The sequence below is a fragment of the Delphinapterus leucas genome, chromosome 8 (genome assembly GCF_059928025.1).
Source record: "Delphinapterus leucas isolate spDelLeu-1000000601 "Yukka" chromosome 8, BTC_Dleu_Yukka2, whole genome shotgun sequence".
Classification (NCBI taxonomy): domain Eukaryota; kingdom Metazoa; phylum Chordata; class Mammalia; order Artiodactyla; family Monodontidae; genus Delphinapterus; species Delphinapterus leucas.
In genome coordinates, this window is record NC_143136.1 from 46,689,925 (window position 1) to 46,717,520 (window position 27,596).

General features: G+C 33.5%; 1 protein-coding gene across 4 annotated transcripts in view; it reads left to right on the top strand.

Annotated features, from left to right (window-relative positions):
- The window catches only part of CALCRL (calcitonin receptor like receptor), a 104,622-nt gene continuing 77,026 nt past the window's right edge, over positions 1–27,596 (top strand). For 2 of the 4 annotated variants that reach the window (XM_022567217.3, XM_022567223.3), the window contains exons 1-2: positions 1–353; positions 19,620–19,687. The gene's annotated coding sequence lies outside the window, so the exon portion shown is untranslated. The remainder of the gene's footprint in view (positions 354–19,619; positions 19,688–27,596) is intronic. The other 2 variants (XM_089916581.1, XM_022567220.3) reach the window with 1 other exon arrangement.

Genomic DNA, 27,596 nt, shown 5'->3' on the forward strand with positions numbered 1-27,596 from the left:
TGCTTTCCTGGGGTATGCCATTTGAGAAAGAAAGTAACCTAACACTAACTGCAGGCGGGGTCAGAGTGATGTAACAGGAAGCTCTGATGTTTCCCTTCTGCTGCTGAGCACATACAATGTGACAACCCTTCCAATCTACTCAGAACAACCCTCTCTCTCCAGCAGAGAGTGTCACCTCCTGCTTTAGATCATCAAGCTCTGCTAACTGGACCTCACCCTGCCTGCAGGGTTACACTGCAAAGCTTTCACCCTTCCGCACCTTGTCTGGGGGTACATTTCTTCTGCGGAATCTCAGAAAATCAAATTCCATCCTAAGAATATTTCACCAAGAATTTCCTTAGGAGCTGTGCTGGGTAAGTGCATTATTCAAAATAAATATATTTATTCGGAGTCGTATTCTCATGTAGTTTGACAATGTTTCTACTATAGAATTTAGTTAGTGACATTGGAATTATGTTGAAACAATTCTCATTTATTTCACATGTTAGAAAAATGAGAGTATATCTCCCCAAGATGTACACAATACCTATTACTACTAGATAATATTATGTACAGTGATATTCTAGAAAAATAAATTTAGGAAGTAATAAAACATCTAAATGGATTAAAAGGCATACTTTTGAACAAATATCTTAATCAGGGAACAATGCTTTTTAAAATTAGCTCTACTATTAGCTAAGCTTAAATTTTGACAGCTGGAAAACATTTTTCCCCCAGGAAGAGTCTTTAAACTTTCCATATAATCAGTATTCTAAAAAGGGGGTGAAAGAATAACTACTTATGGGGGTCTCGGAGTCTCACTCTGTAGTTGAACACGATGGAGAATTAAAAGAAAAGGAATCACTTTGGATTTATTATATTTGTCTTCTATTTGCCACTCACGCCTATTTACACATACATCTCTAACTATTGAACTAATGGAATTTTCATTGTTCGCTGTTGCCAGATGTGTCTAAGTCTCTCTTTTACTAACTCTGAACTGTTTCCGCTGTATTGGATCATGGGGTGGGCAACAAAGGAAAAAAACAACTAGGATTGAGAAAATGTTGATATTTCTATATTAACTCTAATTTCAAAGCTCTTAAGCTAATAGAATGTGTTACTTCCATTTGTCTGGTATCCCTCTGCAAACTTTTTCGGGGAGGGTGTGATACTGAGATAACCGTGGGTAAAGAAAAGTAACAAAATATTTCCCAAATAGATATATCAGATAATTAAACAGGGAAATTAAAGTGTGTATTAAAAAAAGAATTTCCAGGATAAAACTTACTGAAATGTTGAGATGAATCATCTGTTAATGCTTCTTTCAACAGTACAGACCGTCCTGGACAATTTAAGAAACTAGTATCTACTTAATAAGTTGTTGGTATAGAGACATGACAAATTTGTTGCTAAGAAAAATTAGATGTCAGATTTGTGTTCAAATTATATTAATTGACATAATTTTAACATATTTTCTTACCTAAGTGAAATTATAATCTGCAAAATATCCTTCAGTGGAGAAATCCTGTACTTAATCACCCATAATCTGGCACATTAACGGTGGACTACCAACACATTCTGAGTAATTCCTTCATAATTTTCTACTCAGTTTTCCCACAAATTTCTCCAAATAATGGAAAGTTCAATTAAGTCTTATTTTTGTGATTCTTTAAAAATATTATGGCTGGTTTCCTATCTCCCGTCATTCATTAATTGTACTGAGTTCCCTGACACATTTGTGGAAATGGATAGTGTTTTTAGAATGTGACTTTGTAAATAGCCATTAGATAATTAGGGGAAGAAATGGAAAGAACACATTAAATGCCTAACCCAATGCCATGGGTTAGTAACAAAAATTAAAATAACACTGTTTTTAATTTAGATGATTTTCTTACAAGGAGGTATTACATTAATATTGTATTTTATAATAAGGAACTCCCTCAAATTCTCTAATCTTTATTTAATTGCTAGCCAAAACCCCATAATTTTCTTTAAATTATTAAAATAATTTAATTTATTTTTTGTAACTATTCTTATAGTATGGCTTATAATCTTTATTTTCAAAAAATACTGTGGAAAAACACTAGGCAACGAATATTGAGGGTCATTTGGCAAAGGTTTATTATTTGAGAAAATAATTGAAAGTTTGAAATAAGAATTCATATTATTAAATTCTACAGTTTGCTTTCTTTAATGGTAAGAGAATATCAGAGCATCAATGCATGCTTTCAGCCATTAAGAATTAATTTACTTTTCTGGATGATATTACCCTGTAGGATCATAAAATCAATACACAGAATCTAATTACAGTTCTAAATATGTAAGATAAAAATACAGAATTGAGAAATCACATGGGTAATGTGAGCAAAACTATGTTTTACCTGCAATATTTAGATATCTTTAAGAATATGCTTTTGGTTATTGCTACAAGTTCTTTTTTCCCCAGTATATCTTGGCATATGCCAAAATATTATTTTGTTAGTTAAAATATGTAAATTTTTAGAATATATAAGAGTATTCATTCACTTTGAAAAAAATGAATAACAAAAAATTAAATAGAAATTAGAACTGGGTCTGTAATTTTAAAAACTATGTTAAATGAATGGCCAAGGTATATGTACTTTACTCATTGGTGATGCCTAGGACATACTGAAGTTTAAATGGAGTCAACACCCTAGTATACTGTGAGAACCTTCACATTAACCTGTACATATTTTATCATTATTTTATGCATAACAGATATTTACTTCGGTAAAAAATTCAAAATAATATTAAGACAAAAGTTTACCTTATAAGCTTTATGTTAATGTGGAAAAATTCTTTGATAAACACAAAAAAACTAATCAGAATTCAGTTTATAGTATTATTACATATTTCTAATTTAGATATTTGTAACCATTATAACACTATTTTGTTTTCAACCTTTAGTTCCATGGTTAAAATTTGATAGTTACTTAATTTTTAAGAATTGCCTTAGAGACTGCTATAGAACAATTAAAATAAACTTTTTAAAGATCTAAATATGCATTCACTAAACAAAACTTATTTCATACTCTATGTATGACTTTGAACACAGCTTGAAAAAATAATTGTTTTTAGAGATACCATGATAATGGTGTCAACATTTCAGAAAACAAATATATTTAAAGGACATTATTTGAGTCTTTGGCTTTATTCCTTATCTTTATTTAGGATTCAGAGAAGCTTTTAAACCATAAACATAAGATACATCATTGCAACAGTGTTAAAGGCGACACTCAAAGAGTGTAGTATCTCTTAGTTCTTGACTTGTAGTATCTCTTGGTTCTTGACTTAGACTATCAGAGAATATACGTAAGATGGAAAATCAGTACACACCTATTTAAAAGATTTGTCTGTGTCTGGTTTTGAAGTTCATGGATGCACTATATAAATGTTTATAATTTCTTAGGAAATCTCTCTTTTTCTACCAAAGTACTATTACCATGCTGCACTATTAAATTTAAGAAATTCTCTCATTTAATATCAGAAAATGTTCTGATGCAATTAGGTGGAAAACAAATACTTAACCAGAAACACAAGGTCTATATGCTAACCAGATATCTTGATCATTTTCCCATTTATTCACATGGACAATCATACCTGCCCAAATTCTTTCATCAATAGTAGTTATGCAACTCAAAGTAACTGGATAGTTTTCACACCTTAATTTTAGTTTATCTACTTATAAGTTGGTTTATAATTTTGAAGGTATATAGCCTTAATTAGTGTAAAATTGAAAAAATAATATAGAATACATTTAATTGTAAACTTTGGAATATAAATATTGAACTAGTGTGATTTAAGAAAAAAGAGCATATGATTAGATATATGATAATTAAATCACCAAAACCCATTTAAATAATAGGAAATATATTTTATACATCCTATTGCCATTCCCATTTAAATAATTTAAACTTTTTGTCCTCAATAAATCCAGGTTATTATTTTCTCATGTCTAATTTGGATTATAATATTGTTCATTAAATCAGATTAGATCAAATAATCTGTATTTTTCCATATTTGAGTGAACTTAAAATCAAGTTACTTTTTCAATTTAATGTTATTTACAAAAAAATGAAGAAATGGATTTTAAAGATCCAATAAAAGTCTTCTTAATGTTAAAAAATAAAATGGAATCACTGGCTGTGAACTGAGTTAGAGTCTATGTTTATTAGGTTACCAGAATTATTATCAGATGATAAGTTGCAAATACTTTCCTAGAACATGTTTCTTCCTCTTTTTCCTTTAAATTAGTTTACTTAAAAGAAACAGTATTATACAAAACAAACACAATATATTGTCGTTTGCAAAAATGGTCAAAAGAGTGTATTTACTTTTAAACATAAAACAAGTTTTAATCTTTTTCTTCCTTCCTGGTTTAATTAAATGCATCATATGTTTCCTACCTTACTACCAATTAAAGGGACAAAAACTCAGCTCAACCCAATATAAATCTAAATAAACGATTAACCAAACCAACCCTGTGGTATTGAGGCTATTGCTTTATACTTGAAGTTGTTGGATGGAGCCCAATTTTTAGTGAAATCTTATTCCTTTTAACATGGAACATATTTTTTAGATAAAAAATGTTAATATGGCATAAACTTTTGTATAAATCTGTCATTATTTCTCTATTTAGGTTTAGGTTAACCTGAACTCAATTGTGCTTCTCATAAAACCATAGTGACTTGTGAGCATGTCATTTGGTATATTAAATAGCAGTGATATAGTGCCCCTCTCCTTCCAGCTTAGTCAGCTGGGGGGTCATTAGCATATTCATGAACACATAAGCTTGGTTTTATCAATCAAAACTAAGATAAATTTGTCTTATATCCAAGCACTGATTTCATACATTTTACAAACGAGCATTATTTTGAACCCATAACTATTAGTTAACCTGACACCAATTATTATGCAGATATTTGTGCATGAACCTCAATTTTGCTTCCCTTCCAAGGATAACTTGAAGGGAAAATTGGAACTTCAGTAAGTACTAGAGAAGAATAAGTAGTGTTATAGCAGAAAATAAGGAGGATTAAAACTATGGGAAAAGAACGTCATCAATACAAAACTGTTGATTTTTTTTCGTAATTCTGTTATTTTCAAATGTGAGGCAAAATAGGAGACTTGTTTTTTCCTTAAATAATGCAGATCTAATATCAGGGTAACATGCTTAAATATTTTATTAATCAATTTACATATGCCTTCTTTAAAAATCTATTTTCAATGAAATTTTTTTGGTTTTAAATCTTTTTTTTTAGGACATGCCAATATACTTTATTAGCTAAGGCAAAAAATATAACTTATGGATTTGTGTTTTAGAAATTTAGATATAGTTGTTGTTTGAAGCAATTCCCTGGAATGGAATTTTAGACATCAATCATATCACATTTAGTAAGGATATTGCTACATTTTAAATGTGTTAAACACAATTTCGTTAAACTCCCAGTTAACTAACTAAAATACCTTGGAATTGTCAGGTTTACTTGGGTAAATATATTTATTGTCAGCTTTGCTTTTTGGTCCTTGACATTATTAGATAAGGATGAATTATTGGATGAAGGATGCATTATTGGATGCATCTATCTTAATATCCCTGAGGGACAGAAACTTTTTTTTTTTTTTCTGCCTCAAACAGTAGAGTCTGTCTTCCCTGCTGCAGCATTCCCACCAGAAGTCAGCATGGGTGAATTTGTCCACACTGCACTCATACAAGAGAACCCCCTTTTAAAGGGTGGCTTGCTGCTCCTGATTTAGCTAATTTCTTAGGGTTTGCCCTGTGCTATGGACATTATTAATTACTCATGTATAAACCCATTTAATCTTCCCCAAAGCCCTAGCAAATATTATTATCTTTGTTTGCAGGTAAGAAACTCCAAAACCAAGGCACAGAACTCCTAAGTAATGTGCCAAAGGTCATATGGTTATCAAGTGGCAAAACCAGAACTTAAATTCTGACTCATGCTCTGAACAACTCTTCTTCCCTTTCCAATTGGTGGCTGGTATCTCATCATTCCTATTGCAAAGGGATGCTGTTCCTGGAACCTTAAGTTAAGTATAGAGTGAACTGAAATTCTTTTGAAACAGTGATAGAGTAAATAATCTTGGGTTTCCTGGTTAGTCCATAAGTTTAATTTTTAAGTATGTTTTTATTTCCCACTGCTTTCTTATCAATTGCAAAAAAAAATGAAAAGAAAAAAATTACAATACCACAGCTGAAATATGAGCTGTGCATATGAAATATGAGAAGTGCAGCTTAATGGATTTTGGCTTCAGGTCATTCACATATGAACCCAAACTTCACCACTTCTTAGTTCCCCTTTCTCTTCTGTAAAATGGAAGTGATTAATCACATTGCTTTATAAGGTTTTGTGAGGAATCCAAGAAACAATACATTGAAAATGTTTAGCACAGCACTTGGCACGTAGTAGGTATTCAACACATTTTAGTGCTCATCATAAATCTTTTGTGAACAAGACTGAGGACATAACTTGTCTCTATGCAAAAGCTCATTCCAAACAATAAACATACAGACAATTAGAATACAACTTCTTCATAGGACAGGGAGAGTGAACAAGTGTGATTTGTAATCAGCTTTTAGACTGATCACACTTTGCCATCATCATATAATATGTGCCAGACCTAATAAAACTGACATTGTTAATCACCATTTCTACAGAGCTTGAGCACCTAAAAAGTATCTTCATGCTAAGAATTGTAAAGGTATATTGTACAGAAATTATTGTTTCTTTCTTTCTTTTACACATGATGCCCAATGAAGTACATGGCGTTCCCAAAGTCAAATGATATCATTGATAAAGCTCTGATTTTAACGTACATCTACCATGACTCTGAATCCTAACTATTTTGTTGCACTATTATATATTATCTATTATTAGATCTCTTACTACTAACGTTGCACAAAGTTGAATAAGCATAATGATCCACCAGGTTTAAACTCAATTTCTTCTAACATAAGATAATAAAAGTAAGTTTATTTATGTTATGTGGATTTTGTGGAATATGGTACAATAGAGATAAATTTAGATGTTTTTCAAGAAATTTTAGTTTTGACTACTTATAGCAGCTGTAGAAACTCAAAATTTAAAGAACATTTAGAATGATCAAATTAAACTTCATTTGTAGGGCTCCAAGTTTTTGGTGGTTATTTTCTTTTTGTAAAAATGTCTTTATTACAGGGCCTTCTTACTACTGCCTAATGGTAGACACTTATATTTTCTTATGTATTATATTTCAGAAATAGAATGAAAGAGTACTTGTGCAATAGGATAGTGAACATTCATTCAATTTTTGGTTTAAGCTAATTTATTCTAAAAATCTGTTTTTGAATATTTTATGAATTACGGTCCATATTGAGAATATAATGAAAACTACAAACTCTTTCTCCAGAACAAAACCAACTAATCTACATTCATAGGGACTCACATTTTGCATACAGTTGCATGAGTTTCATGGGATCTCCCTTTTTGATGGATCCATTAAGAGTTTTTGGATCTCATTTATGAAACTTGCTAATTAATTCAAACGACAATTTTTCTTCTGAATGAAGTAAATTATACGTATATATTTTTCAGTTACTTCAGATACTTTTATAAGTACCTATGAACTCAAAAAATAGACATGAACATCAGAAACATGGCTTTTAAGATTATCTCCATCAACCAGAGGGCAATACTGCAGGGCTCTAGGAAAAAACTACACAGTAGGTAGAATCCGCAATTGGTAATTTTCTATCTCCTCTCTGTACCCTTCTCCGTTCACGATGTTTCTATACCTACACCTACACCTTTGGAATCCCCTCCAAACCAAATACTCAGCAGCTTCGTTCTGGCCTCAGATAGTCAAGAGTAGCATGGAAAAAAATCTTGAAGAAAAATTCTTTCTTTATTGGGAAACCTCAGTGTTTAATCTTAAAGCTTTCCACCGATTGGAAGAGGCCCACACACATTATCAAGGGTCATCTCCTTTATTTAAAGTGTCTGATGGTAGATGTCAGCCACATCTACAAAATACCTTCACAGCAGCATCTAGACTACTGTTTGATCAAACAACTGGGCACCATAGCCTAGCCAAGTTAGAACATAAATTAACCATCATAACTAGTTAGGGGAATTCATCCATATTTACTCTTTTTTCTCCAAAATTATTTAGATTTTTAGATTTGGGAAATTCTTCAAAAATTCCTTCTGGAATGATAACTGGAACTGTAGTGAATTCACTAGCTAAATTGACAAGAACTGAGACCTTAATGTTGTCATCCAACCATGAGCATGGTTCATATTCTCTAGTTACTCAGGACATTTTTTAGGGGGTTGGTAGGGCAGTCTGATATGGGCTTAAATGTATGTTAAAGGTATATTTAAAAGAAATATAATATATATTATAATATAAAAATACATTATAAATGGGGGAGGGTAAAGAGAAATGATATAAGGTTTCCACTTTTTTTTAAAAAAGATAACATACACACAGGATCTTCCAGATTCGCTCTTCCTCTTATCAAGTTAAAATATGTTCTCACTGCAATATATTTTATATGGGGAAATTTCTGTTCACACCAGAATTTAATCTTGTCAGAGAACAGTTGTAGTTTAACCCAGTGACTATGTCATCATTGATCTTAGGGGTGCTAGGGTTAAACAGCCTGATCTTCAGTTTAGAAAGCACTCACCATGTGCCAGCCTCTATGTTAGATGTTAAAGGTAAGACCCCGGGTCTGGACAACATCAGCTCCACCTCAGTGCAGTGTAAGACAGTGCTGATTAACTCTTAAGCTATACTGCTGGCTGCCACTCTATTTTTCATTTTGTTGCAAGATCAGGACTGAATGCCTTAACTAGGGTGTTTCTAAAATGACAAAACCTGATAAATCAGATACTTTCTGCATATATTTATTATATTTAAGAAACCTTGGATTATAGATTAAAAGTAGAAAAAAAAACTGAAATAAAGAACAATATAATGGATTCTACTTAGCTCACAATTGTATGTGCTTTGATATTCTGAAATATCTTCTTTTCAACTGCTTCTGATATAACTTTGACATTTTAAATTTTAACAGAAAGATTTCCTTGCATCTAAATCCACCACAAATGTCATGGTCATGTAGCAGAAATTGTTCATTTTTTAGACAAAAAGAATGTGGTTAAAGAAAGTGATATCATTAAGAATAAAGTTTGAAGAATGTTTGGTTTCATTAATTTGAACAGGAAGGTCTTCAAATGAGATATGAGCAAGTTTTAAGGTCTAGAGCAAACTGAGAGGGATGTAATCCATAAATGATTTTCCTAAATATTGTTTAATATTTTAATTAATTGAATTCTTCACATGAATTAACTTCCTTAATTATACACTTTCCAAAAGGATTTCCTGTACTGTGCTCCATGTTATCAGTTCAAAAATTATTAGAAGACTTACCAAGTCTTTTGATCATAAAATTAATATATGTCCATATTTAATGAACCAGATTCCAGCCTACTTCCTTCAAAATAAATATACCAAAATCAAAGAGTTTATGTTAGAGTTTTTGTATAACTCAAACATCTTTCAGGGCTACTCTGGTGGCGCAGTGGTTGAGAATCTGCCTGCTAATGCAGGGAACACGGGTTCCAGCCCTGGTCTGGGAAGATCCCACATGCCGCGGAGCAACTAGGCCCGTGAGCCACAACTACTGAACCTGCGTGTCTGGAGCCTGTGCTCCGCAACAAGAGACGCCACGATAGTGAGAGGCCTGCGCACCGCGATGAAGAGTGGCCCCCGCTTGCCACAACTAGAGAAACCCCTCGCACAGAAACGAAGACCCAACACAGCCAAAAGTAAATAAATAAATAAATAAAATACAAAAGTAACTGTACCATTTAAAAAAAAAAAGAAGGAATCTTTAAAAAAGAAAAAATCCTTCAAAAATCCACTAATTGTGTCTTTCAGATTAACTCTGAAAGCTCACAGTTCACTGAGTTCGTAACTGTCACAACTCTAGTACCATAAGACACTACATATTTAAGGCTACATATTCTCAACTTTCTCAGTTATAGTACCATACATACCATAAAAGAATACATGTTAAAAACTTTTAATGTTACATGTAGTTTCTGAAGCTAGAAGCTAGAATAAGCTAAATAAATCTAGTCAATGGGATCCTAACTTAGAAATAGGAGACTCCAGCTCAGTGTGTCTTCAGAGGGTTTCGTTAAGTGTAACTATGATGTAGGTCTTGACATAGCGTGTGCTCTAAAAAAAAAGTTAGATTTTTACACTGAGACAACACTCTGCTTCTAATTACTCAAAATCATTTAGACTTCAAGGATTGTCCTACATCTTGGTCTATGTTTTTCTTCCACACATAACTGCATAATTTTATTATCACGAAAAGGAAGCAGTCTGTAAATACAACATGTAAGCTTTTCTATCTGGAGAGCTATCACAGTATATCAATTCCAATTTGACTAACTCCTTGGAATTAAATTTGTAGTAAACAAAGATCAGGGAATTCCCTGGCGGTCCAGTGGTTAGGACTCGCGCTTTCACTGCCGTGGGCCCAGATTCAATCCCTGGTCAGGGAACTAAGATCCTGCAAATTGCATGGGGTGGCCAATAAATGATAAATATATAAATAAAACAAAGATCATTGTGTATCATATTACTTTACTAATACAAAATTATAATAGAAATTAGTGAAGGAATACTTACTTGAATGAACTGAGTAACTTTCTAAGTTTATTATGTCTTCTTTACTCTTAATCACATATGCATCATTATAGCACCTGAATATGAAAAAAAATGCTAATTGTTCTTATTTGTGGGCATGTAGTTCCTGGATTCCGGATTTTAGTAGCTCTTCTTTCTTTTGTTGAGTCCTTCACCTCCAGACAAGTTTACTTCTTGCTAGTACTTCTGATATCAATTGGCATAAATTTAAGGGAAGGCCAACACATTATCTAAGAAGGGATTAAAACTTATCTGAGTCTCTTTTAATGAGCATAGAATGCTTTTCTCCCAGATATCCATATGTCTATGTCCCTCTCCTCCCTGTAGTCTTTGCTCAAGTAAAAACTTTTCTATGGGGCCTAAACTAATCACTATTTAAGATAAACCTACACCTATACCACCACAACCCTATTGTTCATCTTTAGCTATTTTAGCATGTTCTTGCTTTTTCCTATAACACCAATCACCTTGCAACAAACCATCCACTATAATTTACATATTTTCTGTTTTTATTTATTTTCTGTCCATGTAACTAACATGTAAGCTCTACAAGTACAAGCACTTCTATTTCTTTTTTTCACTAATATATCCTAAGCACCTAAATAAGTGCCTGCACTAGTAGGTGCTAAAGATTGCTTAATAAATGATTAAATGAATGAATATGTTTCTTTCTACCAGTCTCCACAGAAAACTAGTAACTCTGTGATTTTGTATGCAGTACACAGTAGATGTCAGAGCTGAAATTTTGAAGGTGTTAGAATCACTACACATTGCCAAAGAGAAAATATTCAGAAGCTAATTAGCATTTCATTATTCTTAGGTCAACCTAATATTTACCCCTTCACTGTCTTTGTAAAGGAAAATAAATTAATAAAGATGCTTTCGGTAATGTATTTAGCGTTCAGGTTTCACTGAATTCCAAAGCATGACCTTTCAAACTGGGGTAAATGAGAAGGCTGGTCAGTGTTTTAACACAAAGTGTTGAAGCATTTCCCCAAATGGCCAAACAATGGCTGAAATTGGCAGAATTTCTTGTTGAAACTGGCAGACTTGCCCACTGTTGCCTCCCAACAAAAGTCTTCCTCCATTACTTGTTGCCTTTTTGGACAATAGCACTAAAAAGTCTATAGAAGGAGAAAAAAAACCCTTAGCAGTGAAATTGAAAGAAAGTAAATCAGTCTTTTAATAAAGCATATAGGGTAGAATACAACTCCTGTTTAACTGACAAAAAATTATACCTCTGTTTGATAAGTGAAGAGTTACATATTTGTAAATCTATAATTTATCAAGCTTTTAAGTGTTGATTTATAAATATTTAAAGATAATTTTAAAGTGTGCCAACTGTCAATGCCCTTTCATCATTGTATAGCTTTGAAAGTTTTCTAAACTTAAAGCCAAAGGACTATTTTATAAATTAAAATACATACTTGTCATTAAATAAAATCATGATTTGTTTGAAAGCCTAATGATGAATTTTCACAAAATGTATCTTTTAATTGACACAACTCATAAGTTATAACAATACTTTTCTAATTAAGATTCTCCATGTGTTTGAGGCACATAGAGCTAACTTTATTTTCTTTTAAAACAGGTGTTAGTCATTCATTCACCTAGAAATATCACTGTTGAGTTTTTTTTTCTTCTGAGTCTAGAATGTATATCATTCAGGGAAATAATAATATTCCTTTGAGAAAAAGACTGATTCTCAACATATGTCCATAGTATTCAGAAAAAAAATATGTGTATAAAATGTGTCAAGGTTGTAACTTTACTGTCCTTCAGTATATTATCTAATATGACTGGATTTTAAACCACAAGCAACAAACTAGTTTGGATTAAACAATGCTCTGTCCTCAATGAAGTATTGTTCAAAACATAAAAGTAAGTTGTGAAATAGCTTCTTCTTTAAGTCTTCTTGAACTTTCTGACTTTAGTGTGGTATTATTGAATGGTAAACTTATAATAAAGTTACTATTACAAAACATAAATGATAATAATACCCTAAAAAAATTGTATTCGTTTTAAGAATTATCCTACATTCAATTAATTTCTGGTATGTTTATATATAACATGACAATCCAATAATCTACATTTTCTTTGTCCCAAGTAGCTTAAAAACAATAATAATAAAATAAAGCTGAAATCAACAATAACTTAAAAGACCAAAATGTGACAATTTCTAATCTAGAAGGGCTTGATGAAATGGTGGAAAGGGCACTTAAAATACGCTTTACATATTAACAGAATAATAATGAATTTTCAGTTCAAGAAATTGGAGCACAAAAATAACTAATTTCTCACAGTTAGCAGAGACACTTCACACTTTCTCAAGCTAGAATCAGTCCCTACAATGAAAAATGGGTGTTCCCAGTAGTCCTGTTCAGAAAACGGCAATGCCAAAACATTTGTTTACTCTCATCTAGATTCAGCAGAGGTACCATGTATTCTTGAGAGCCTTTTCTAATAGAGTGTTACTTGCAGGATGAACAAGCTCTTTTGAAGGCTGAATAATTGTCTAATACTAAATTAAGTCTAAAAAAATTGCTGTCAAAAAAGTTTCACTAATTATTATAATTGACTCTTCATTGCACATTGGATTTAAGGGTATAGAACAAAATTCATTATCATTTTTAGTAGTTCTTCAGCTCTTATATACTGGATCTCCTTGACTCTGTTAAAGTGTCTCTATTCTAGAGGAATAGCTTGCTAGCCTATAGCATGGAATATAACCATAAATCAGTTTTGTAATCCATGATGTTATCCACAAACGTTACTAGCAATTCTCTGATTAGTTCTATTTTAACTAGTTCCTCTTACTTACTAGGTCCTCACCTCATTTGTTTCTAAAGGAGTGGATGTGCTCTCCTTGTTTACATGGATCTTATTTTTTAATTGCATATTTTCAAACATATAATTTAAAAACAATACAAATCCTAAACTTTTCTGCCTTGAAGTAAAACCATGTCAGGTCCGGTGACAGTGTCTGTCAAGGTGAAAGGTTTAGAGATTCAACCAGAAGTTGATGAAACTGGAAATGAAAGGAACAAGATTAGGGAGTTAGAGACTAATCAGGAGAACAGAGAACAGGAAAGATTCAGAAAAATTCTCATTCAGAGACCAAATATATATGACTGTAATAATGTAATTAACTTAGTAATTATTGTTTACTGAGTCAAAAAACTGATATAAAGCCACAGTGAGGGATGGGATTGTAAGTAAAATAAACCAGAAAAATAAAAGGGAGTGAATAGAATAAAGAGAGGAAAAGAGGGAGAAGTTAAAAGGAGAAGCTATAAGAGAAGATAAATTGGTTCAATAAGACATAGTATTTGCCAGAAAGGTTAGGAAATAAAAATCCAGCACTGAACTGCATCAGTTAAGATGTGGAGATACTTTGGATACACGGTCATGAACAAAAAGTTAGTATACAAATACTCTCCAGCTGCTTGGTATAACATTTTGGATATGAAGAATTTACCTGCTCTTTTGTTTGAAGAATGGGGTTGAGTGTTAAGCCTAAGCATTATTCCTTCTGATAAGAGGTGAGGAGTGTTTATGAAGAAGTTGTGAGAAGCAAATACCACCTCCTGGTACCAGGTGGTACCACCTCCATGATTACCTGGATGGTAATCATGTTCTAAGACTTGGACCCAATTAGTCAAGATAATGACTCTACTTTTAAAAGGGGAGGGTTCATAGAGACTGACCCACTGGGAAATCTTAGTCTGTCTAGGATAGTTTCTCTAAAGGTAGCCCAGAAATTGGGCTACATTAATCATACCACATTTAAAACAGCAGAGCTTATTTGGTTAACTGCAAATCTCTTGGCTCATTCCAAACCTACCAAATCAATCTGGGGTGGCTCAGCATACAGAGGGAGGTGATACTTAAGTACTTGAGTCCCATGTGCTCTGAAAACCACTTTCCCTTTACTTTACACTGCATATTGTGAGATAAGAGATGATAACCTGATTAGGTTCAAATTTACAGTAACAAAATAAGAGTGAACAAGGCACATGTTTAAATCAATTAATTTTCTAAATAATGAAATAATAAGTATAAATTCACACTGAACTACACATAAATAACAAGATATATATTGCTTTCCCTTCTAATTCTGGTGATTTGAGGTGCACATTTTCCATGTCTGAATCATTATAACTTAATAGTCTTAGAAACTTGGTAATAATCCAAAATACAACTTTACTGACCCTTCCCTTTTTCACCGGACTCGGGGGTAAGTACACACACACACGCACACACACACACACGCAAATACTCACACATATACATTGATTCACAGGTTGGTCATCATTGGTGTTCCAAAATTCCCTCCATGTAGCTAAGAAACTAACCTAAAGTCAAACAGAATTCACACACCTAAATCATACTTGTAAAATTCACAAAGTGTTTAAATCATACATATACTATGATTTAACTGTGAAATCTTAAAAAGGGTCTAATCTTAACAATATTCTGACAAAAGGAAATAAACTTTAAAATTGAATGCGTGTTGTGTGAGGCATCTCCATCTCCCACCCAACACCCCAGACCTATCTGAATTACATTGCGTTTTTATGTATTTTGATCCATAGATCCATAACAAGTACATGATTCCAAAGTAAGGAATCACACTCTGCACATTGTCCTACAAAAGCTTTCTAAACTTTAAAAATTTCATGCATACGAAAGATTATTAAAATACACTGCTTGGGCTTCCCTGGTGGCTCAGTGGTTAAGAATCCGCCTGCCAACGCAGGGGATATGGGTTCAAGCCCTGGTCTGGGAAGATCCCTCATGCCGTGGAGCAACTAAGCCCGTGCGCCACAACTACTGAGCCTGCGCTCTAGAGCCCTCGGGCCACAACTACTGAGCCAGCGTGCCACAACTACTGAAGCCCGCGTGCCTAGAGCCTGTGCTCTACAACAAGAGAAGCCACTGCAATGAGAAGCCTATGCACCGCAACAAAGAGTAGCCCCCGCTCACCACAGATAGAGAAACCCCGCGTGCAGCAATGAAGACCCAATGCAGCCAAAAATAAATTTATAAAAAAAAATACAATGCTTAAATAAATAAATACCTGTACACCTAGAACCCATCTTTTCCATCATGTTCCTCCCTGATTAAGTCACATGTATGTCCCCAGAAATAAACCATTAGCCTAAACTTGTACTAGTCATTCCCTTGCTTTACTTTATGGCTTGACTACCTACATATGTATTTCTAAGCAATGTATTATTTAGTGTTATGTTTTTAGTTTTACTTTTATGAAAGTGGAATTCTTCTGAATATAGTCTTTGGAGACTTTCTTCTTTCATTCAGCATTATGTTCCAAAGATGCATCAGTGTTAATGTGTGTAATTTTGGGTTTGTTCTTTTCATTGTTGCAGTGTTCCATTGTATGAATGCACAATGTATTTATCTTTTCTCCTGCTGAGGGACATTTGGATTGCTTCTACCATTTTGCTATTATAAACAATGAAGCAATGAACATTTTTTAAACATATTTCCAGGTACACATGGTTGAGTTTCTTTAGGGAATAAATTTATGAGTGGGATTTCAGGATCCTAGCAATTCTTGTACCAATTTATAGTCCCACCAACAGTGTATGAGGTTCCCATGACACCACATCCTTTCCAATATTTTGTATTACTGTCAAACTTTAAAATTTTTGCCAGCCTGGTGGATATAACATAGTCTCACTGTGGTTCTAATTTGTATTGCCCTAATTATGAGTAACAGCAAATCTACATGTAAAACAAGTTAAAATTTTCCTCTGAAATATTTGTTTCTAATTGGGTAGCAGTGACTTGATGTTGTAGAATTATTTTTTGCTTATAATTATTTAAGAAAAGGACTATTTTTGGTTAGGTGGTCCAGGGAAAGAAAAGATTGTTTTATTGCTTTTAAAACTGGGTATGTGTGAATGGCATTTCTCATCATGATCAAGAACATAGACTGATAATACCTAGAATCATACCCCAAATTTTCCATTTCCTTTTATTCAAAAACCCCATCAAATACATATATTCTTTAAAAACAGAGAGGAAGGGACTTCTCTGGTGGTGCAGTTGTTAAGAATCCACCTGCCATTGCAGGGGACACAGGTTCGAGCCCTGGTCCGGGAAGATCCCACATGCCACGGAGCAACTAAGCCCGTGTGCCACAACTTCTGAGCCTGCGCTCTAGAGCCCGTGCTTGGCAACAAGAGAAGTCGCCGCAATGAGAAGCCCATGCACCGCAACGAAGAGTAGCCCCCGCTCGCTGCAACTAGAGAAAGCCCGCGCACAGCAACAAAGACCCAATGCAGCCAAAAATAAATAAATAAAAATATATAGTAAAAAAAAAAAAAATAGAGAGGAAGAAAGTGAATACTTCCATTCAGATGCATGTGTGCTTTTTTAAAATATAAACTTTATTTTTTAGAGTTGTTTTAGATTCATATCAAAGTTGAGTACAAGGTGAAAGATTTTCCATATACCCCCTCTCCCAACACTCCATTACTAACATCTCCCACGAAAGTTATAAATTTGTTACAACCAATGAACCTATATTGACACATCATGCCCACTGAAAATACAGTAGGATTCACCATTGATGTTGTACATTCTATGAGTTAGGACAAATGTATCATGACAAGTATTATGTGTTTTTATAATATTTTGACTATTTTAAATCATTCATGGAGCTTACAAGTCTCCTGAAAGAGATAATGTCTCTCTTTCTACTGTTGTAAAAATTATTTCTTATACATAAAAATATCATAGAAAGCATTGGAGTCTGTGTCTTTCATGTAATTCTACATTTTGGAAACCACTTGATTTCCCTTATATCCAGTAGCTGAATTTAACTAATATATTTCTTCAAGATTCTGATTTCCTCTTAATAAATACACTTAGGTTTGCATTTTTTTTCCAGCTTGATTGTTTTGCTTCACCACGGCAAATATCAAGAAAGTTTATCCAGTATTCTTACCTAATATATTTATTTTCTGTGTTTCTAAGGCTTAGTTGATTTTGATTTCATTGTCTACTTCAGTCAGTGGTGCTACTTCCACAAAATTAGCTTTCTTTTGAGTTTTCTCTAGGTATCGCTATCATTTTCATTAAGGCTTTATAATATTTCCTTTGTATCCTCTCTTCTTGGATATTAATCTATTTTTTGGTACTACAAATACTGATATTTTCAGAGGAAAGTGGAAGTAAGACCATGCTGACATATACATTATATTTTATTAATATGTGCAATACATTTTCTAACCAAAGTTAACTCATCAATAAATTTACTGATAGTCAGAAGTAATCGTTGACGTATTTTTTACTTATTCCCTATCACCAAAAAGGTGCAAATATTCTTTCACAGCATTTTCAGCTCGGATGAAAAATGAAATTTCTAGACCCATGCAGAAAAAGAAAACACTCCATGGTCATGTCTATTTCTAGTGGCATTTTCTAGCAAGTTGGGAAAATACTCAAAATAAACTTCAACTTTGAACATTGTGAATTCCATATGAATGCCAGTAAAGCCTGAGACTGACAGGAGTTTTTATTTTTTCCAAAATAGCTTGTAGAAAATTCAGATTCTAAATATATGTGGAGTGTCTATTGGTGTAAAAATACACAAGTCTTTAAGATGATCCTAATTACAACATATACTAGACAATTTATAATATATAATAAATTATTAAAATATATGAAGGTGTGAAAATTTACAAAATAATTTTACAAAGTAATTAAAATTTTTTGATTTATATAAAAAAATTTGATTACAGAGATTGCTTTTAACATAAGCTTTCTTAATACTTTTGGGTTTTCATGTAAGGATCCCTAGTGCCTTCATGGAAATCCTTGACAATCATTCAGAAATTATTTTGGGAAGTAGCAAATTCATGATCTATAAGAACAAGTTTAATAAAAGCCTCTCAAATCACAATATAAATTAATGGAGATAAAAAATTTGCAAATGCAGATTTGATATTTTTGAAGTTCTAAAGTCCAAATAATACTGTGTAGATGCAAAGCAAGGTAAACAAGATTATAGCTATATCTTGCCTTCGACCTTATTTTGAGGCTGAAAAAATGATGTAAACCACATTTATATACATTAACTCAGTTTAGCAGTGGATGAATCTCACCTGTTAGTGATACCCTATGTTTAAGGAGAGTTAAATCTCATTACTGACATGGTCTAGCCTCTGGCTTCCTCTTTGACAAGATCTGTGTCACTCTTTCCCCCTCATTCACTCCAGTTTGATCATGTTGGCTCTCTTTATGTACTTTGAACTAGCCATGTCATTTCCTTCTCAGAACCATTGACCAAGCCACCATTTCTTCTGGGAACAACCTTTCACCTGAACATTTCAGGGCATTCACGTCTCCCTAGTGCTAAGATCTTGAACAACAGGGACCATCCTCCATGTTCCTGCTCCTTAAAATACTCATTCTTAAGAAATAAGGTCCAAGAACAAAGTTCCTGATTACTTTCAGGTCAGCATGGTGGCAACCTAAATGTGCCTGAAACAACGCCTCCTAACTTCCCATTAAAATGAGACATTTAAAATACATATGTTTGTGATTTAAAAAAAACACTAGGGCTCCCCTGGTGGCACAGTGGTTGAGAGTCTGTCTGCCGATGCAGGGGACGCAGGTTCGTGCCCCGATCCGGGAGGATCCCACGTGCCGCGGAGCGGCTGGGCCCGTGAGCCATGGCCGCTGAGCCTGCGCGTCCGGAGCTCCGCAACGGGAGAGGCCACAGCAGTGAGAGGCCCGCGTACCGCAAAAAACAAAACAAACAAAAAAAACCACACTAGTATATAACTTTAAGTTATGTAAAATCCCACTATCCACTAATAATACCTAATTCACAGGAATGTTCTCTTGTCATCCAGGGTCCTATGATGATACACCAGCCACTTGTGCTACCACCTGTCAAAACTATGGATGGCCCTACCTTCAGGTATTGAGTATGAATATATTACAAAAGAACATTCATGACTTGATGAAAGTAACATGTTGAAATTCCAATGAAATTGAGGATAATATGAACATGTTAACAATCATAAGAAAGATTTCACAGAATGATACATAACTCCAAATAACTTCTGAATCAAGGAAAACTTTGAAAGGCAATCTAACAAAATACAGGCTTAGGGACATCTGTCAGACTTACAAAGTCATTTCCTTGGGACCTTTGGGTATGAACTTATCCCCCATGTATTTTTTCCCTTGGCCAGAGGACTAGGGATGTTAAATTAATACGAACAGTTCTTATAAGATTTATTAATATTAACAATTTGGTAGTATTAGCCACAAACATCACACAAACACAAACACACACACGTATATAATGTCTATGGCTAATCTTATTTTAACTATAACTATGTATATGTTTCTATATATACATATATAAAAAACAAATTATGTTTCCTGTATAAAATAATAGGGCTAGGTTGCTCTTTTGAACTAAATTCCTTTCCTCTGTAGAGTTCTTTGTTTTCTGATCCACATAGTCACTATTATATTCTTATAAATGTCTGTAAACCTTTCCCATAATTGGAATGTAAAAAGATATCATTTATAAATAAGGGAACAGGAAAATGGGGGGTTAGCTGAATTAAAGATTTAAGTTGCTCTAGATACTATTTTTAGAACTCCCTGGCAAAGCAGTTTCAATTTCAATCCTGGGTATTAATTTCAAGCTTCAGGGGCATTGGTACCTCCAAAAAGATTACTGTTGCAGACAGATGTGTCTTATTTATATTTAGTATTATAGTTCCATATCAGATAAGATATTATGTGATTATTATTACACCTCACATCCTCCTTCCTGACAAAATTAAAGTAGCTTTCCTGTCCTTACTTATTTTTAGACTGTGAAGTATTTAACAATTCAGTCACGCATCGTCCCAATAAACTATAATAGCGTTAATGAAAAATAAAGGCTACTGAATTATTTTACTTTAAATTCAAAGCTGAGTGACATAATTCCTTCTTCTGATTTTAAATTCCCAAGTCATTCTGCTGGACCCAAAAATAGACCCTCTATAATTATTCTTTGTCCCACAGCATGTCTTTGGGAACTCATCATTGTTGTTCTATCCTTTTTATGTGTCAGCTTCCTTTGCACATTGCATCTCATATGACTCACTGTTCCTTAGAGCATGGTTTGAATGCTCAAAATGCCTACTTATATCTGACAGCTGGATTTTTCTTCCTGAACGTTTTTATGTGAAGTGGTGCCAGATCAATTGTTAAAGCCCCAATTTTGCTTATTGAAGACATATAAGAAAGAGCAGAAAATGGAAAAAGAGTCACTTACTAGGCAAAAACTGATTTTGACTTCCAGTGTCTGTTAGTACCAGTCATCTTCATATGGAAATTAAGAGGATTACCCTTTTTTTTTTTCTAAGTGTCTTTTCACCTTATAAATGCTAACATATATTGGATAGTTTGAAGGAGATAAATTGGAAGTGGCTTGAAAATGAAAGGTCCAAATTTAAGCTGCATTCTCTTTGTTAAATTGATTTCTGACTTGCAGAGTATTGGTAAGATTTTTTGTGAGACACTAATAGGCCTAATGGTAATTTTTAAAATTTTATTTCTAACAAGTAGAGTTTAAGGTGGATATATATTTAAATTCTAGCAAGAAAGAGGTTGAAAAAATGATCTCTGGGGAGATTAAAAAATATAACTGAGAAACAGGACTGTGGTTTGCTATCATATTAGTTTCACTCACATGTGGTTTAATTTTAACCTAATAAAAGAAGCACAGATATAAGACTTAGGAAAGAGAACTCCTAGTCTTACCTTAGCTCATCTACCTCTACTGTGGGATATGAGGCACATCACTAAACTCTCCTGAACTCCCACCTTCCAAATCTGTAAAGTAAGCAGGTTATACTGTGAGACCTTCAGGTCTATTCCAGCTCTGAGATTCTGGATCCTCTAACTGTAACTACTCTGAATTAAAGACAGGAGCTGGAAATAAAATATCAGCTGAAGTTCTTTGTAACAAATAATTGATTTGTAATAGCTCAATTCCTCTAACTTCGAATATTTTTGCCTTGCTTTATTTACATAATCATTCAGTAGACTCTGAAATTTGACAAATGGGTAAGAGGTGATAAAGAGGAAAAAACAAAGAGAATATCTCTGGCTAGACTGAATTTTGGCAATAGAAGGATCCATTTCTATTTATCACTAACATATTATATTCTTACTGAAAATTCTCTTTGACTCCAATATAGTAAAACTATTAACTTTTAAATTTATAATAATTTAAAGGTCCATTTTTACATTTAAATCTTAAACCAACTGAAACTGAATCTCAGATATAAACTTTTTCCCAAAATTGATGGACAGTTGTAGCAACACGTTTTATTAAACAACTCATCCTTCCTATTACTGATTTGAAACATAACTAAATTGTTCTATTTACTAAATTATATTAACAAAATTATTTTGGATTCTAGAGTACATTTGTCTAATGGTTGTTTGTTATTTGTTTAGCTGACCTTTAAAATTATTTATTATCTTGATTGCATTACATTTACACATTATTTGGGGAAAAATTAAGCATCTTTATACATTTTAGTTTTGTATGTATTAATACAAATGTCTCTTTATTTATTAAAAATCATTTTATGTCCATAAGATAATTATATATTTTCTTCAGAATGGCTCTCCATGCAGGAGAAGTGCCTGTTTCTTAAGGATCAGAGAAGATTTTTACACAGAGCAAGATGAAAGTTTTCTCAGCAAATAATATGAATAGTTCAGACAATCAGGAGTGAGTCCAGTTGGTTAGAACAGTAAGAACTAAATTAAGGTAAATTTGGAAACTAAAAAGTATTCGTATTCCACTAAACTAATGAAACTTAAATTCCAGGAATTTCACTCGAATAAGACCCTTTCAAGACCTTGCATTTAACTTTGAGTTTATGATTTGGTGCTGTTTTTTTAAAAGAGGAATCCTATAAGAGTGTTAGTTTTCTCCAATCCAAGACCATAGCATATAAGTCCCCAAGTTGTCAGTGCTTTGGTTCCTACATCTCATCTGGTAAGGCAGTAAGGGTACCCAAGGAGCAAGGGGGCCACGGGTGTGTAATATGAGATACTGGCCACTGAGGGCTGGTCTGGTGTGTAGCACACCTCTCCTTCTAGCTAAGCTTTTGACTTATGCATGTCACATAAATAGACTGGAGTTTGGCTGCCCCATCCGTAAAATAGGAGATTAAACTAAATCTGAGAAAAAGAAAAAAAAACCCAGAAAGTTGCTCTAAAGAAACTCTAAGATCCTCCTTAATTCTAACTCTTCCCAGGCACTGCGGCTCATGGTTTTATCTCTATCTCCAAAGGGTACATTTTACATTCTGTCTTTTGTCCTTTAATTTGGCATGTCCGTCTTTCTTGTCCCCGAGCTACAATACAGAGGCATCTGTAAAGAGCTATTTTAAACCTCTTTGTAGTACATCTTTTAATGCCTGTAAACTCAATAAGTATGTTTACAAATTATATTAAAATGCTCCCTGGAAATTATACCTTTACTGTTTAAACTATGTTTATAGATCAACTTCATGCATGATTGTCTTACTGTCCCTTGAAAAATTTATAGCACACTATCTTATTGCTCAGAGTTAAAAACAGGTAAATTAAGAGATATCATTATTCTAGAAGGCATAATTAATGACCTGTTACAAAAAGTAGGTATAAAAATATATAACATATATATATTTTTTAAAAACTGGAATCCTTTTGAATATTTTAAAAAATTATTTTTATCTTTTATTTTTAAACTATTTTAAAGGTTACACTCCATTTACATATATTTTTAAACGTAATTCTTTAAAGAGTCAAAAGATGCAATATTCTAACAGTTAGAATGTCCAAAAAATACCTATTCTCATCTTTCTGTGTAATGAGCCATGTTTCCAATAAAAATCATTCAAAAAAATTATGGCTTCAACAAAATGAGTTTAGCACAACTGATGAGGAACATTTGCTATATATACCTGTCATTTATGTTAACTTACATATCTCACATGCAAAATAAAGCATGAACCTAAGTATAACACACCACCTCAATAATTCAGTATTGTTATTGATCCAGTGACTTGGGGTTCTCATTTTCAGTGCCAAAAATGTCTACTAATATTCTTTTGAATCTCTAAGAGATTTCCGTATAATTATGCATCCTATAAATGGTGGTATTCTTTACAAATACACTTCTCTGAAACCACCTTGCTAACTTACTTTCAGTACGCGGGCCTCTCACTGTTGTGGCCTCTCCCGTTGCGAAGCACAGGTTCCGGACACGCAGGCTCAGCGGCCATGGGCCACGGGCCCAGCTGATCCGCGGCATGTGGGATCTTCCCAGACCGGGGCATGAACCCGTGTCCCCTGCATCGGCAGGCGGACTCTCAACCACTGCGCCACCAGGGAAGCCCTGCTAACTTACTTTTAATCAGACTGCCTTTTAGTGCATAAAGTTGTTCTACTTTGCATTGATCCCTGAAATAGTCCTTTCTTTGACATCTATAAAAAATTCCATACACTAAATTGTTTTTGAGCATAGTAGACTTCACTGCAGATTTTCATATGAAAGATTCAGGAGAGATTCACAGATTAGCAATGCAAACAATTTCAAATCAAGTGGTAGACATCACCATTTAAAAAAGGTCACTTGGAGAGTGGTATGGACATATATACACTACCAAATGTAAAATAGATAGCTAGTGGGAAGCAGCCGCATAGCACAGGGAGATCAGCTCAGCGCTTTGTGTCCATCTAGAGGGGTTGGATAGGGAGTGTGGAGGGAGACGCAAGAGGGAGGAGATATGGGGATATAGGTTATGTATAGCTGATTCACTTTGTTATACAGGAGAAACTAACACACCATTATAAAGCAATTGTACTCCAATACAGATGTTAAAAAAATAAAAAGGTCACTTGGTTCTTCCAATATTTTATCTATTGCCAGCCTCTTTCCATCTCTCTGGATCCACGCTCTTCTTCTTTATCGCTCATTTTCCTTCTTCCCTTTTAGGAGTGAAAATAATACATTTTCTAATCTTGAAGCATGAAGAGGAGATTTCTGCTTCTTATATTTGAGCAACTACTAACATTTATGGCCATGTGGCTGTTCTATCCCATGTTACTTTTGATGTATTTTACAAAAAAAGTATAATTCCTTCTATAAGAAGAATTCTGGTGTCAATGTTAATGATCATTATTTAATAAGTTATGGTAACAATTTGTTAATAATGACAATTATTTAATATTTAATTTAATAAGTAAAAATAAGTTGTCATTGAAGTTTAACGGGAACCATGTTATATGTAGTATAGACACTATAAACTTTCATACATTTATTTACTTATCATTTGTCCTTTTCACATTTGCTTTACATTAAGTTACAATTTGTCTGATTCATTTTTCTCACTACAGTGCCCAGCATAATAGTTCTCAAATGCAATGCATTTTTATTTTTGGTAGAATTGAATTTCTTCATTTAATATGTCTTACACTTTAAACCAGTGATCTACAAACTGGGGTATGCATACCCCTAAGGAGTAGGCAGAAACAGCTTGTTTTACAGAAACCAATTTCCAGATTCTTAACCTTCATTTGAACTCCATCCTAGAACTGATCTGCCACAGAAAATTACTAAGGTCTAAGCTTCAGGCCACTTCTCACTTTTTCTTTCATAGTGCTCCTTTTACTTCTTTACACACACACACACATACACACATGCACTATTTCACCCTTCTGAGCCTTACTACAAAGCATTTCTGCAGGATGTAACAATCTCCTAGGGCATAAATGAGGGGACAGGGATGATGGATACACTGATGTTTGCCAAGCCTTCTTTAAAAGGACACATGACTTTCCCCCTTTCTTCATCTCATTAATGATGTATTTCTAATAAAATTTTACTTTATGTGTTTAAAAATTATGTATCAAAATTTATAATAAATTTATTATGTTTTCATCTAGAGTATAAACTCTAGAGCCAAACTGGTTCAAATCCTGAATCAAACAATTTTTTAAATTATCTGGTGAAGTTAATAAACGTACTTGTGCCTCAATTTCCTCAAAGGTAAACCTGGGATAAACAGTACCTACTTTATATGTTTTAATAATGTGATCATATAGTCTGGAAAGGTAAATATTATTTTTTCATGTATTATAATATAAAGTAGCATATCATCTATTATGTATCATTGGTGTTTCCAGACTTGGTGGCCACTCTGTACATGAACTGATGGAAGTAGAGGCAGAAGTATATAGTGCTTAGGTCATGGCTTGAAATTGAGTAAGCCTTCCAAAAGTTTTAGCTACTGTTATCATCATTGTTATTAGTATTATTATTTCTAATAAAAATTGTAATGGTAATGCAATTGGGAAGGATTTTTAAAACATTCATTCAGATAGGATTTTTTTAAAATGAAATTTCAACCTAGGTATACATATTTTGTTGTATAAAAGATTTTGAGCAGAGAAGACTTCATTGAAAATTTTGCTAGGAAAAGATTAGGAGAGGTTTGCATAGTAGCCATGCAAACACTTCAAAGGAAAAGGAAGATATTGCAACGTTATAGTTTTTAAGTGTCACCTGCTCACTCAGTGATCTATTTCTACATCCCTCCATCTTTCCTGCTCCACCCTGTCTTTACTCCTTCCATTTCTGTATTATGCTTTTTCCTGCTCTCTTTCAATATGGTCATTTAAAAGAATTTGAAAAATAAAAATATAGTTCAGTAGAATAAAATTCTATCAGGGAAAGATGGATAGTGGAGTAGAATATGATGTCAATGAGATTAAGAAATGAAGTAAAATTTCCAACTGTCAAGAAGAGAGCATTCATTTCTCTACAAATGATTGCGTAGGTATTAAATTGTTGTTGCATTTACATTTCATTGAAAAAGAATACTATAACAGTCATAGTTTAAAATGTCATCATTTAAAATGTGCCCAAAATTATGTTTTGCAAATGACCTAGTAACTTAAATGAGTGAAGTTTTTTAAAAAATTACTTTATAAATAGTGTCAACAGAAAAGTTAGAACACTGCACTAGATTGGCATGTTTAATTCATCTTTGCATTCCCTCTTCCATGGAAAGTACACTTAAAATAAGTTTATTAATAAATATGAATATAGCATTTTTATCATGAAAATAGGATGAGTTATAATATCATACCTTTCATTGTACCATGGATCTGTAACCAAAACAACTAACTTTATGTCCTTGACTTAATTACAGGAGGATGTATTGGATCTGGGATAAGGTGACTAGGTACTACACATATCACATGGAAATGAGCTCTTGCTGTTATTAGTAAGAAAATAAATATAAGGCTTTGTAAGCAGTGGGTTGGAAGATACCATAAGGGCTTCTCTTTTGTTGTTAAGGATAATAAATTATAAGGAGGTTAAGAAAGGTCCTTTGCAACTGGAGCTTATAGCTCTATGTGTAATAATTTATATTTGTAACTTATGATTAACAAATAACTTACTTTTATTTTTTGATAATGAAGTTTTATTTTGATAATGAAGAACATTATAATTTGCAAAAACATAAGAGGTTGTCATTAGATGTGGGAAAACTCCACAGCTTTTTTCCAAGATGCATTGACCCATATAAAAAGCAATCACGGGCTTCCCTGGTGGCACAGTGGTTGAGAGTCCGCCTGCCGATGCAGGGGACACGGGTTCGTGCCCCGGTCCAGGAAGATCCCACATGCCGCGGAGCGGCTGGTCCCGTGAGCCATGGCCGCTGAGCCTGCGTGTCCGGAGCCTGTGCTCCGCAACGGGAGAGGCCACAACAGTGAGCGGCCCGTGTACCGCCAAAAAAAAAAAAAAAGCA